Source organism: Ambystoma mexicanum, chromosome 7p, assembly GCF_040938575.1.
Source record: "Ambystoma mexicanum isolate Mex_15411 chromosome 7p, UKY_AmexF1_1, whole genome shotgun sequence".
In the NCBI taxonomy this organism is placed as follows: Eukaryota; Metazoa; Chordata; class Amphibia; order Caudata; family Ambystomatidae; genus Ambystoma; species Ambystoma mexicanum.
Window position 1 is genome coordinate 947,804,031 of NC_090939.1, and position 12,227 is coordinate 947,816,257.

The following is a 12,227-nucleotide window of genomic DNA, read 5'->3' on the forward strand; positions in this document are numbered from 1 at the left end:
CAGCAACAGTAAGTGTAACGCCACGCAGGAGGGGCAGACACTGAGTGCCCCACTGCACAATGCACCATGCGAACAATATGGCCATAATGGGGTAGCGTGCACATAGCCTGGAAAGGGCAAACCCCTGACGCTAATAAACAGTGCCATGATACGCGACCCGGAGGGTGCGAACGGATAATAAGGCAGCTGGTACGCGGCTGCATATGGGCTGGCAGAAGCTCGTTGGAGCCTATGCGCGCGCCGGAATGCTGGATCAGGTGTGCGCCTCCGGCGCTGGTGGCAGCAGTAGCGGAGTGCACACACTCTGAATACAACATTGCCTGCAAGCTGAGACTGGGAGATCCATGCACATTGTACACGGTACAATACGGAAAGACAAGATAAGCACCGTGGAATATAGCATGAGGCCACCTGCACCCAAGGAAGGGGGGCCCAGAAGGAGCAAGCACTGTAAGGGATGGAGAGTGGACAGTGGAAACGAAAAAAGGCTTTGCTAACATTGATTGCAGATTGGATGAGAAAGAAGGCACTGCTCAACCACATAGTCAATAAACGCTGCCCAAAAAGGAAAGGCAATCCTAAATGCCATGGTGCGTGCAGCACCACGCTAAGGAAGAGAAGTAAAGTTCTGCAAACAACACACGCAGGAGGGTTAAGTAGACGAGACCCAAAGGCCATACGCAGAACAACGAGGTAGCACTGTGGCAGAACTGGACTGCTTTGGGCCCCCCCCCCAAGGATCAACAGACACAGGGATCTCCTGGAGGGTGCGGTGGTGCTTGGATAATGCCCCCCCCCCCCCGAGTTGATGCTCACAACGAAACGGCCAAGCACAGTCTGTAGAAGGCAGTGGAGGGGATATAAGAACAAAAGTGACCACAAATAACACGCACCAAGAAGAGTTGAGGAAGCGGGCAAGCTGATGCGCAGGCTGCGGCGCAGCATGAGACACCAAGTACGACTGCAGCAAGGAGAAGGCGCAGCTCATGACCAGGTGCTAGAACACTGCCTAGGAAAAGCAATCACTAGGGGGCACTGATACCCATAACAATTGAAGGAAGCATGCGGGAAAGGAGAGCTGCTAACCCCCCACGAGGATGGATTCTGGGGTAAAAACAGGATGGAAACAATGTATGTAAGGGGAGGTAAAGCCAAGGGCAAGCGGCCTAGATTGGACATCTTTGCTAAATCGCAGCAGCCCCCCACCACCCCAGCACAAGGTACGGCGGCCGCACCCGCAGACGCGGCTTCATCGCGAGAGGACCACTTGATCTTAACAGCCATCACGGAATTGAAAACTTTGTGGGGAACAGCGATGGCAGACCTGAGAACCGCACTGGAAACCAAAACAGTTGCAGTGGGAATAGAGATCAATCTGCTGAGACAAGATGTGAGAGCACTTGCGGAAAGAACAAGTGGCCTAGAGAGTGCGGTGAAAACCAACACGGACACCAGCCAAGCAATGCCAAGGAAGTCCACATACTGAAACAACAGGTGGCCAACTTGGAGAACCGAGCGGAGGAGGCCGAGGGAAGAGCGAGACGCAATAACATACGCGTCGTCGGCCTGCCGGCGGGGGAGGAAAGCCAAGACCCCACGGGCTATGTGGAGAACATGATTATACAGGAAATAGGAGCTGGCAAGCTCTTCCAAGGGTTCGCAATTGAACGCGCACATAGGGCCCTGATGAGGAAACCACAACCCGGAGCCCCCCCTCAAGCAATTATAGGGAAGATCCTGAACTACAGGGACAGAGAGAAGATCTTGGAATTTTACCGGAAAGGAGGGACGATAACAAGGGCGTCCGCGACCATCACCGCATACACCATGCTAGTGCAGAGACAGCGCTATAGCTATGTTGCGATCAAGAGGAGACTGCGTACAGCCGGATTCAAATATATGCTCTTGTATCCTGCAAAGCTTAAAATTCTACACAAAGGTAAAGCGCACTTTTTTGACACCCCGGAGGATGTGTGACATGGTTGGATGCACACAGCTGCCCGGAACGAGATGAGGAACAAGGACGGGAGGAACACGATAAGTGATTAAAAAGCCATGCATGATAAGAGGTGGGAGAGGGGGCCGGGGGCAGAGACTGCAGAACTGATAACAATGACACAGCTAGACAAGATAGTAATGGGAAATGTTAAACATGTGACAATTGAACACGTTGGACTGGAATATAAATTGCAAAAGGCAAAATGGGTAGCGTTAAGCACGCTTAGCTTGATGAGCAAAATAGGAGTTAGAAGATGGAGCAGCCTACCCCCGGGAATTAGAGCAGTAGAACCACCATTAGGGCGATATCTCCCTGCTGAGCCGTGAGTATGGCAATTGCTGGGAAAGGGCTAGATGCTGGGGTGCCCGAGATCCAGGGATGGAGCTGGGCAACAGTTGGGGAGGGGTAGAGGTAGGAGGGGATTGCAGTGTAAATTGGGGTAGGGGAGGGAGCGGAGAAGAGAGAACGCGAGGAGTTGGAAAGTGTGTTGGGGTCGGGATGTGAGGAGGGAGGGAGGTAGGTTGGGGAAGTTGAAGTGTTTATAGTTAGGGGAAGTTTATGTTGGAGAACGAGCCTACAAGTAACAGGGGAAAATTCAGATATGGAGTGTACTTGCGGAGGGGGGGGTGTGATCCTAATACATCATGGGGGACCTTAAAATAATGACTTGGAATGTTATAGGGCTCAATAGCTATCTAAAGAGGAAGGTTATGATGTATCTGCGTAGACAGAAAATAGACATAGCCCTGATACAGGAGACTCACCTCACACAAGAAAAGTTGGAGGTGATCCGGAAGAAGTGGAGGGGGGCTGTTGTAGGCGCAACATATTCGAGGGGTGATTACCATAGGGGTGATTACCTGGGTAGCACTGCATGTCCCATTCCAGCTACTACAATCTACAGTCGAAGCAGACAGGAGGATGGTTATAATAAGAGGGCCGGTGGAAAACAAGGAAATAAGCATAGTAAACACATATGCCCCGAATCAGGATACGGCGGCATATTTTAGAACCCTATACAACAAACTCAGCACATGCTTAGGGGGGGTAGTGATTTGGGGAGGAGACTTTAACTGCGCACTAAACCCAAAAATGGACAGATCAGATGGCAAAGTAGATGGACCCACTCCAGCTGCAAGGGCGTTGCAGTCACTGTTAACAGATTTCGGGTTCGAGGATGCATGGAGGGTAAGTCATCTGCGGGACAGACAATATTCGCATTATTCGGCCCCACAGAATTTACACACCAGGCTGGATTACATGTTCACCACGCAGGAGCTAATAGCAGAAATAGCGCAGACAGAATATAAAGCGAGGGTCCTATCGGACCACTCACCACTGGTATTGGTATGGCAATACCGACCCCCGAGAGCAAGGATACCAACTTGACGCCTCAGAGCAGAGGCGTTGAAAGATACAATTTTCAGGGAGGATTTGAGAGAGGAAATAATAAGCTATTTTGAGATCAATACTGGCAGTGTTGAGACCGCGGGTATGCTCTGGGAAGCCTTTAAAGTGGTAGTGAGGGGAATAGCCATAGCTAAGTCCAAGGGACTACAAGGAGGGATATTAGCCGAACTGCAGTACGCAGAAAAAGAATTAGAAGCAGCGTCAAAAAGAGGAGGTAGTATCAAGGAAGATAATGAAGCAATACTCGGTCTGCAACAGAAATGTGCTGGGCATTGGGAGTGATTGTGTAATCTCAACTATAAAAAGTACATAGAGAGACAGCACTCAGGAGGGGATAAACCAAGGATGGCCCTGGCATGGTTATATAAAAGGGAGACCCCTAGACCCACAATCAGAACAATAACTAAGGAAGATGGGCACATAGCGGACACCCAAGAAGACGTTAATAAGGAATGTGTAGACTATTACGGACTCCTTTATGGAGATGAAGAGGGATGCGATTGCAGGAAAATAAGAGAAACACTTGAAGACATCGGGTTTACGCAAATTAGCGCAGTCGAGCGAGAGGACCTGGATGCTCCGATTACAATAGAGGAACTAGAAGAAGTAGTGGTGCAACTACCCACCAGCAAGACTCCGGGGGCCGATGAACTCCCTAGCAAATTTTCTAAAATGTATAGGAATGAGGTGCTCCCCCCGCTCTTGGCGATGTTAAATGAGGCATACGAAGTGGGAAGGCTACCAGAGTCCCTAAGAGAGGCGATTATCATACTGCTCCCTAAAGCCAACAAGCCTGGCAATGATTGCGGCTCATATAGACCGCTGTCAATGCTGAATCAGGATAGCAAGATGCTAACAGTGGTCCTGGCAAACAGAATGAGGAGGATTATTACTAAATTAATACACCCGACCAGACTGGTTATGTCTCAAATAGGAATATATCCAACAACCTCAGACGACTCCACCGAGTTATTGAACACGTGAATGGGGACACGGGCGAAATGGCAATTGTATCGCTAGAAGCAATAAAGGCCTCAGTCAAATGGCCCTGGCTAATTGCGGCCCTGGCCAATTATGGAATAGGACCTGGGTATCTCAAATGGGTTAAACTATTATATAGCACGCCGCTGGCCAGGGTTAAAACGGGAGTAGTAATATCAGAGCGGTGGCAACTCAGCAGAGGCACTAGGCAGGGATGCCCGTGGTCCCCTATGCTGTATATCTTAGCCCTAGAGCCCCTGGCGATATAACTGAGGCAGCAGTATGACATAATAGGCATCACCATAAAAGGGGAATCACATCTAATCTCCTTGTATGCAGATGATATGCTGTTGTATTTGCGCTACCCTGAAGAAAACCTCCAATAATGTCCTGGAAGTGATGGAGCGATTTGCAGGGCTGTCTGGCATAGCAGTGAAGCCTAAAAATCTTGTATATTTCCATTAGGTAGATACAAAGCAATTACCTGTCTTACAGATACCATGGGAGGTCAATAAGTTTCGATATCTTGGGATAGACATCTATCACACGTTGGAGGCAGAGCACCAACATAACACTGAGAAAGCGATCAAGAGTATTGAAAATAGTATGAAGTTCTGGGTAAAACTCCCCTTGGCGATGATGGGATGAGGGGCAATGCTGAAAATGGTGGTCCTGTCTAGACTACTGCATTATTTTGGAAACATCCCATACCTGATACCAAGACGATTTTTCGCTAGGATACATGGCATATGCAGGGGATTCCTTTGGCATGGAACGAGGAACAGAGTTGCCCTTTGGAAACTACAAAACTCATACGAGAGAGGGGGTATAAAATTGCCAAACTACGAGATTTACTATATAGCAAGCCAGCTACAATATGTAGCAAAATGGCTCTCAGAAGAACCAACCTCAGAGTCCAGGCTGTTTCGACTGGACTGTGCCCCATTCTTCTTAAAAGAAATGATGTGGTTTCCAGGATCGGATATGGAAGGGCGCCCAAAGATGATGATACTAGGGTGGGAGATATGGCGTAAGGCCTGCCAGGTAATGGAGAACCTGTCCCTGTGTTCCCCGCAAGTGCCACTAGTCGCACTGTCCGGAAAAGAAGAGCAACTAAGGATGACGATCAGGAAGCACTGGGAACCAGTAGGAATAGCAACTATGGGAGACATATGGCAAGAGGGGAGGATAAAAGACTTTGAGATGTTGGAGGAGGAAACGGGGTTACATAAGAGACAATGTATAACATACCATAGGGTGGTGCGGCGAATCAAAGAAACATGGTCTGAAGTAGTACTAGAAGATCAGCCGGACGCCACCATAGATACAATATATGATATAGCAGAAGGAGGGCATGAGATATCTAGAATATATGAGCTGATGATGTCCAAAGTGGGGAAGGAAGTGGTACAACTGAGACAGGATTGGAAGGAAGAAGTGTGTGCCCAAATGAGGGTTGGGATGTGGGAGCGAATGCGAGGATACAACAGATACAACTATATATAACCCACAGGGCTTATATGACATCCCAGAGGATAGCCAAATTTAAAAATACAGGACGACAATCATGCCCCAAATGTGATGAAGAAAACGCTAGAATGGTGCACATGTTTTGGACATGTCCAGTAATTGAGAGATTCTGGGGAGAAGTAGCACATAGGCTGGTGGAAACAGGAATTAAGATAGTGGTGGAAACAGCGTGGGCATGCCTGATAGGGGGGTTTCCCAGACCACGTAAACTCAAGCATGTGAGTAAACTAAAAGACTTGGCATACATACTTGCAAAGCGTAGAATCGCCATGGGATGGAAGGCATGCCATAGACCGAGAATAGAAGTATGGTGGAAAGACCTACAGAAATGGGCAGAAGCTTAGTATGGCAGGAAGCTAGTAATTCTGGAGGGGAGGAGGAAGCTGAAACCTTGACAGCCTGGAAACATCTGATAGCCACGTTATTTGGGCCCACGCAAGACCGGACAAGTGATCGGGACCCAACAGAGACTACAGGAGAGGAATCCCTACTGCAAGATGAAGAAATAGAATATGAAGGGGAGTAGGCTCGAATGGGGGGGAGGGAATGGGAGAAGCAGTGGACACGGCATGATGTAAATTCAAAAAGTTATTATATGCACTGCAAGTTTGGTTTGTGTTGTTGGTTGGAATAAACTAATAAAAATTGTTTATAAAAAAGAAAATGTAGGTAGGCCGCTCCGCCACCTGCCCACCAGGCCCGATCCACTCATCCTTCCCCGACCCATTCTGCTTCCCTTTTGGAGGGGGCTGGGAGACGGACAGTGAGGTGGGCCAGAGACAGCACAGACAGGGGGTCTAGTGGGACCGCTATAGTCTTCAGACCCCAGCCTGGCCGCATAGGGCCCAGCTCCAGGAACCTGGGCAAGAGGGAAGGTCACCCACTGTGCCAGCGGGCCTGGCCATCGCTCGCCCACAGATGTGGGTGGCTGGAACCTTGGCGCCTACCGTCGAGTAAGCCAGCTGCACCATGACTCAGGGCTCATGCCTGGCGTCCCAGGCCCTGTCTGTCTGGATAGGCGCCCCTTCGAGAGCAGTCAGGTTTCCCCCAGCTCCCGGCTGCCCCCACTCGGGGCCTCCCTGCTGACCGGGGTGTGCCCACCAATGCCCACCCGCTGGCAGGTCAGAGAGAGGAGTGTGTGCCCCCGGCCAGCGCAGAGGCGGGCTCAGTGAGGAGAGGGGGCTGCGCAGTGCTCCCTTTCCGGTGCGTGGTTGGGGACATCCCCAGCAGGTTAACCCAACCCTGCCAGGCATCACTGGCCATCTGCTGGGTCGCGGACCCCTCTCCGGTGGAAGGGAATCCCCGCTCCCTGGCGCCTGGTTGACTACACGCACCAGACCGCTCTGCGAGAGGTGCCCCAGGCTGTGGGTGTGCATGTCAGGGATGCAACCGAGGTCAGGCCCACGGCTCTCCCTCCCGCTGCTCCCCTGTTAATGATCCTTCATGCCCCCACCCACAAGCAGATACCATTCACACTCAAATGCCCCATTTCTCCTTCCAAACACACGTTCCAGATTCATATGCCACCTCCCTCCTGACCCACATGCCACCATCCCTCCATCCGAGCACACACAAAGACACTAACATCCTTCCCTCCATACCTACACCAAGATGCTCCACCCCTCAGAGCCACACCCATATGCTTCACCTCTACCTGCAGACTCACACTTGGATGGCGCCATTCGCCCTCTCTACAACCCCCCACCCGATTACCCCATCCCTTCGACACACACATGCTCCCACCACTCCAAACTACCAACATCCTTCTCTCAAGACAAACATAACCCATCCCTCCATTCACACCCAGATAACCCCTTCCTTCCCACCAGAGTGCTCCAGCCCTGACCCACATGCTCCACCATTCCCTGACATGCCCCCAACATATGCCCTTTCCCTCCATTCCAGATCAACAATGCCACCTCCGATCCAGACTCCAAGATGCCCAATCCCTTCCTCAAGACGCATACCATGATGACCCATGCTCCCTCCACACAGAAAGATGCCCCTATCCGTCCTCTGACCAATGAGCCCCAACCCCTCCCTCCAGACCCACACCAATGTGCCCCATCCCTCCCGCCTGATGCATACCAATGTGTCCTATGCCTCCATTCATACCCACAGCAATGTCCCCAACCCTCCCTCCAGACCCACACCCATGTGCACCATCCCTTCCTCTCAGACCCACACCAATATGCCCCATCCCTCCCAGACCCACACCAAGATGCCCCAGCCTTCCCTCTAGACCAATACCGTAATGCCCCATCCTCCCTCCACATAACAAGATGTCCCTTCCCCTTGCATCAGATGCCCATGTGCCGATCCTGAATCACATGCAGATAGCCCCAGCCAACCCCATCTAAACCCACCCATCCTAGTATGCCCCCATCCGCCCAGACCCACACTAATGTGCCCCGTCCCCTCCTTCCAGACCACGCCAATATGCGGCCATCCCTCCCCAGAACAATGTCCCCGTCCCTACCATCAAACCCAACTTCCCAACCCACACCTAGTTGACCCATTCCACCCTCCAGACCCACTGTGCCCCATCTCTCCCTCCAGAAACACACCCATGTGCACCATCCCTCTGCCCAGATCCACACCAATGTGCTCCCACCACCTCCCTCCAGAGCCACACCAAGATGCCCCGCCCCATTTCCCACCCCACACCTAGATGACCCATGCCACCCTCCAGACCCACTGTGCCCCATCTCTCCCTCCAGAAACACACCCATGTGCACCATCCCTCTGCCCAGATCCACACCAATGTGCCCCAGTGTGCACCTCCCTCCAGAGCCCCACCAATATGCCCCCACCACCTCCCTCCAGATCCACACCAAGATGCCCGTCCCACATCCCAACCCACACCTAGATGACCGCACTATTATTACGGCGACGGTGCCACGTTCATTTTGCTTACCATAGCACTGAAAATAATTCATTCAATGCTATAGTAAGCAAAATGAAGTAGGCGCCGCAGTCGAAATAATGCTGCTTTCAATCCATTTAATTGGATTGAAAGCAACATAATTTCTGCTGCAGCGCCGCCTTCATTTTGCTTACTATAGCATTGAAAGAATGGTTTTCAGTGCTATTTTAAGCAAAATGAAGGCGATGGCGGCGGCGCTGCCGAAATAATGCTGCTTTCAATGCAGTGACATGGATTGAAAGCACCATTATTTCGGCAGCGGCGCCGGCTTCATTTAGCTTATAATAGCACCGAAAATCATTAATTCAATGCTATAGTAAGCACACAGAGGGCGCCGCCGCGGCAATAATAGTGCTTTCAATCCGATGACATTGATTGAAAGCACAATTATTTCGGGCGGCGCCGCCTTCATTTTGCTTATTATAGCATTGAATGAATTATTTTCAATGCTATAGTAAGCAAACTGAAGGCTACAACAACCGAGTTTACCTTTTTGACAGGTGGGCGGGGCGTGTGGGCGGAGCCGTGTGCAAATGGGCGGAGTCTTGTGTGGCTGTGGGCGGGGCATAAATCTCAGGAAATTATGATTTTCAAATGTAGGCAGCTACTAGCCAGGTCCGTGTATTATAAGCGACTTTGGGCTTGATTTTGTCCAAAGTCGCTTATAATATTTGGAGGTCGCTTGTCGCGGTTTTTGTCCGCTTGTTGGACCGTCTGTGCGTGTAATTGGGCTTGTTTATAATGCTGTTAAGCCCATTACACGTGGCACAGAGTGTCCTGCACTGGGCTGCTGGCAGCACTTGACAGCAATTGCTGCTTTGTCTTGCTCTTTGGTGCGCCCTGTATTTTGCATATGCTTAGGTGTTTGGCACTGATAGGATCGTTACTTGCCCACCAGGTGGCCCATCAATGCCAAATGCCTAAACATATGCAAAAAGAAAGCACACTTTAAACATTTTGTCATGCAGACAGTCACACTGACATGTAAAGAAGGGGATTGTTTTAGTTTAGCAAGCGTCACTCTATAGCAATATTATCTTGGTGTTATCCCTAGTGCTGACGCATTATCAACTAAAATCCTTAATTTATTTATTTTTTTTAAACTTTTTTTGCAAGACTGGGTTAGAGGATTATTGGAATCTATATACAGAATTTTCTCAGAGAGATGTATTCAGGAAGGCATTGTTTCTTTTCAGCTTCCAATTGGCCATGTTACAATGTATAATTGGCCATGTTACAATGTATTTGGGTTTGATGGGAGGGAAGGGGACATAGACGGAATTATGAAGATTGCCAAGCACTACACTTAAAAGGAATTGAGAATGTTGGTATGTCCCGCACTTTGATAGAATTATCAACATTGGCCTGTGTGGTATCTGGATGGTATTGTTAGGGTTGGTGAGTGCCACACTCAGACTGAATTGTGAAGGTCAGCAAGTGCCACACTTAGATAGAATTGTGAATGCTTGCATGTTAAATGTCACATAACCCATTAACCAATATAAACTCTAACTCTCTGCATACTTAAAAAAAACCTCACACAACCATCTCTCGCACAGCCAGCTGCACGCACTTCACCACACTGCAACAACACATAAGCCGCACCAACAGCACACCCAGACTGACACCGATCCAATACTTGCGCCAAAGCTCAAGTCTACCGAGTTGAAGCTGCCAACAGTACACCACTCCTCCCACTATCCTACGCCCTCTTCACCTTACTAACCCATTCCACCTTTCCCATTTACAGATCCTCCAGAGAGCCTGGGGACCAATTCCGTTGGTGACGGTGCACTATATAAGTACCGTTAACATAACATAACATGGATTGAAAGCACTATTATTATAGTGGTGCATGCAGTGGGCACGAACATGTCACGCCGTTTCTGAGTCCCGTCATATTCTCCACCTGATTGGCTACCGGCACCAGCCAATCAGGTGGAGAATATGACGGGACCGGAAAGAATCTCAAAATTCCTGAGATTCAAGGAACTTTTCCGGAGACCCGGAGAAATGCTTGAAATTTCAGTCTCTCTGGAAAAATTCCGGCGGTTAGGCAGGTATGGGCCCATCTGGGCCATGTCTGTACCAAGATGCCTGACCCAGAGTAACCGAATGCTATTCTCCCAAGACTGGACCTTGCAGTACCAGGTTTGAACATCCTAGCAGAAATGTGATCATGTATGATACTGCAAGACACTTGTACATTAACACAATGGCGGCTTCTCCATGTTACCGCTCTATTATATGGTCAGTTTAATTTGTGCACAAGTGCTATTTTTAACTCCACTTCTTTTTTTTATCAAATCTGGTGAACACCGATGCAGGTGTAAGTCTCGGAAAGGGAAGAAGGCTGTCCTTGATGGATGCACAGTTGCCAGAAGAAAGGGAGGATAAGGGAACCAAAGCATCATAGGAACGCTGTTTGCCCCCGGAACAAGTATGTATGGATGGTGGTTCTCAAGTGTTTTCGTGCCTAGTAGCATGCCAGTGTTACTCGCAATGGTTGGCTTCTAAATTACTGGCACTGCTGTAACGGATACCGACATTGTTGCTTAGAATACATGACCGGCCGGCCGTTGTTTGGCCCGAACATCTGAATGATTTTACAAGTAGATTGGGCACCAAATAGTGCAGCCAACTTGCCGCTGCTCGTGTGCAATATTTTGGTGTGCAAATGATTATTCATAGCGATCAAAGCCTGAAACCCCTTGATTTCAACTTTCCTTACTGATGCACTCAACTAATCGAATGACTGAACTCTGTAGGAACAGCATTGTTAAATGTACTTTTTGCTAAAAATTGATATAGATCCAGCATATGTTTTTTTCTCACCTTCCCAGACTTGCCCTCTATGCTGTGGTAACGTTCCCGCTTATTGCCGAATCTGCCATGAAGATTGCGGCAAACAAGCACCAGACACCGCAAGTCGTGGCGAAGGTATCGGACACAAATCATGTTGATTTATTTCACTTATATAGCGCGCAACAACCAAAGGGCATCGAGGCGCTGTAGTTTTGCTAGTTCTACAGTAAAGGTGATCTCGACTAATGGCCATACTAAGCTTTTTTTTTCTAACTATATAGCTAAATGCACATGATAGAAAAATTCATTCAATCTGATGACAGTGGTGTTTCAAAGGAACCACTGATGCACGCAAGCATGTTTATGGGGAAGTTAAGAAGGTGTTAAAGTGCTAACTGTCTTTTTCTTTAGGTTTTTTAGCGCCCGTGGTGAGCCGTCCATGCGTTTAGCTGCTGCAATAATGTATTCGATGCAAGGAACATGGTATGCATTTTTGGAAGGGTCCTCTATTGGCTGGTTTAATTTGCAGTGTGCATTATCCAAGGTGTTCATGATCCCGTTAAAACGTTCCTCTTC

The 12,227-nt window shown here is 49.3% G+C and overlaps 2 non-coding genes across 2 annotated transcripts; both read left to right on the forward strand.

The window, feature by feature from the left end:
- Positions 1–11,516: 11,516 nt before the first annotated feature.
- Positions 11,517–11,586, forward strand: LOC138526662 (small nucleolar RNA Z17). The gene has a single exon (XR_011283695.1). It is a non-coding gene; the product is annotated as a small nucleolar RNA Z17 (small nucleolar RNA).
- Positions 11,587–11,936: 350 nt separating this feature from the next.
- Positions 11,937–12,002, forward strand: LOC138526661 (small nucleolar RNA SNORD42). The gene has a single exon (XR_011283694.1). It is a non-coding gene; the product is annotated as a small nucleolar RNA SNORD42 (small nucleolar RNA).
- Positions 12,003–12,227: the final 225 nt, after the last annotated feature.